We start from the raw sequence: 2,861 nt of genomic DNA, 5'->3' as shown, positions 1-2,861 counted from the left end.
AGTAATTAAAAAAATAGAAATACTATAATTGCGCAAGAAAACCAGAATTACACTCTAATACAAGAACACAAGCCAGATGCTTTGTTGACTGAACCTGTAATGACGCATTATTTAAGACACTGAAATAATAAAAAGAAAAACAAGGAATTTTGTTACCTTCATATATATTGACAGAAAGCACTCTGATCATTACATTACCTCCATTCGAACAACATCTGCTGTCTAGCCCATCAAACAACTGCATAGAACATGGAACAAGCACTCTCCACTACGACTTCTCGACAAGAACTTTTCACTACGACATCTCAGCAAGCCCTACCAGTGGAGGCGGCAGAATAATACTCTCTGGCGCGATGTCTGGCGCTGTGGCTCAGTGTAGCCACCTTTCACCATTTACTTTAAAAATATAATTTCGGCGATGTATCGGAGGTAAATTGAAGTCACCACAAATGTAACTGTATGAGTGGGGTACCTATTTCAAACGAACTGTTCAGTAACTGAGTGGGGATGTCAGTAAATGGAACAATTATTAATTTATTCTGTTTGTCAAATATCGATTTGATCGGTATTAATTACCTAATCGAGACCAAAATTATGGATCAGTGCTTTCATCTGTGCCTGGAATCCTTCAGCAGCTGCTAACACTTCGTCCATCGTTGGGAACTCCTTGGAGATGTCCATATATTTGCAATTTTAAGAACGAAGCACAAACGAATTACATGTTTCAAGAAAGTGGAGTGTAATGATTGATTTACTAATGAAATTACTAAGGTGAAAGTGGCTATGTTTGAATAATTTGCAATGCACATACTATTTAATGATGCGGGCATGGATGTGTGTGATGTCCTTCGGTTAGTTAGGTTTAAGTAGTTCTAAGTTCTAGGGGACTGATGACCTAAGATGTTAACTAGGAACTAGGCCTAAGCACAATGAGAAACTCAGACAGGAGAGTACTGCAAATGTTAGAATAAGGAAAGGTTCTCATAAAACTATAATTAAAAATAATGTAAGTATATTTCATCAAAATATTGGGAGTTTAAAGAATAAAGGAGATGAGCTTCTAGTTTGTTTAGAAGATTTAGAAGCTGAGAATGAAATAGATATACCATGCCTGTCTGAGCATCACATTGTTACTGATATGGATAAGGTAAATGTAAGTGGATATAAGCTCTCTGCACATGTAATGAGAGAAAATATGGAGAAAGGAGGAGTTGCCATATATGTCAAAAGTTATCATTGTGCAAAAAGTATAGAAACAAAAAAGTTTTGTGTAGAGAAACATATAGAAGCATGTGCCTGTGAGCTTAAATTAAATAAAGGCACATTTATAATTGTAACTGTATATAGGTCCCCATCAGGAAATTTTCAACTATTTCTGAAAAATTTGGACTCCTTGTTGTGCTATCTGTCAGACAGGGGGAAGCAAATTATTATTTGTGGGGACTTCAATGTAGATTCTCTGAAAGAGGGTAATAGGAAAAATGACCTTGAAGTATTACTCGGTTCTTTCAATTTGACACCCATTATTGATTTTCCTACTCGGGTGGTAAAGGATAGCAGCTCACTGATAGATAACTTCTTTATAGACCAAGATAAGTTTAACCAGATAAATGCTCAGCCTGTTGAGAATGGTCTTTCTGATCATGGTGCACAGCTAGTTACAATATATGACATAGGTCCATTCAGCAATACTAAACAGTCCTCCAAAGTAGTACGTCCAGTCAACGATTTAAGAATTGCAAATTTCAGGGAAAGCCTACAGCAGTTAGACTGGGATGAGGTGTACCGTGAACCTGATGCCAATTTAAAATATAATTTATTTCATGACATTTTTGTAAATGCATTTGAAAACTGCTTCCCCAAGAAAATAGTTAAATATACTCGTAAGAAACCTTGTAACAAGCCATGGCTTACTAAGGGTATAAAAATATCTTGTAACCGGAAAAGGGAAATGTATCTGACAGCAAGAAAGAGTAGTGACCCAGAAACTATCAAAAATTATAAAAACTACTGTGTTATATTAAGAAAAGTTATTAAAAAATCCAGGAGTATGTGTATCATGTCTGAAATCAGCAACTCTGATAATAAAATTAAAACAATCTGGAATATTATTAAAAGAGAAACAGGTCAACCAAGAGCAGAGGAAGACAGTATTACCATTAAATTGAATGAAAACTTTACGAACAAAAAGTCAGAAGTGGAAAATATTTTTAATAATCATTTTCTAAATGTTGTGGATATAGTAGGATCCAGGTGTTCATTAGAAGATGCTAGGCTGTTAATGGAAAAGGCCATACCTATGCAATTTGATACAATTGAAATCTCACCCACTTCTCCCTCTGAAATTAGGAAAATAATAAACTTGCTTAAAAGCAAAAACTCACATGGAATTGATGGCATTTCCAGCAAAATACTAAAAGCTTGTTCTCAACAGATAAGTAAGATTCTCAGCCACCTGTGTAATAGCTCTCTGGAACAGGGCATTTTCCCTGATAGGCTGAAATATGCTATTGTTATACCTTTGCATAAAAAGGGGGATAGATCTGATGTCAACAATTACCATCCAATCTCCCTTCTAACAGCTTTATCCAAAATTTTTGAGAAAGTAATGTATTCAAGAGTAGCTTCACATATCTGTAAAAATGAAGTACTAACAAAATGTCAGTTTGGTTTCCAGAAAGGTTTTTCAACAGAAAATGCCATATATGCTTTCACCAGTCAAATTTTGAATGATCTAAATAACCGAACACCACCCATTGGGATTTTTTGTGATCTCTCAAAGGCTTTTGATTGTGTAAATCATGAAATTCTGCTAGACAAGCTCAAGTATTGTGGCATGGGTGGGGCAGTGCACAAATGGT

The sequence above is a fragment of the Schistocerca nitens genome, chromosome 8 (genome assembly GCF_023898315.1).
Source record: "Schistocerca nitens isolate TAMUIC-IGC-003100 chromosome 8, iqSchNite1.1, whole genome shotgun sequence".
In the NCBI taxonomy this organism is placed as follows: Eukaryota; Metazoa; Arthropoda; class Insecta; order Orthoptera; family Acrididae; genus Schistocerca; species Schistocerca nitens.
This window is presented reverse-complemented; position numbering follows the sequence as displayed.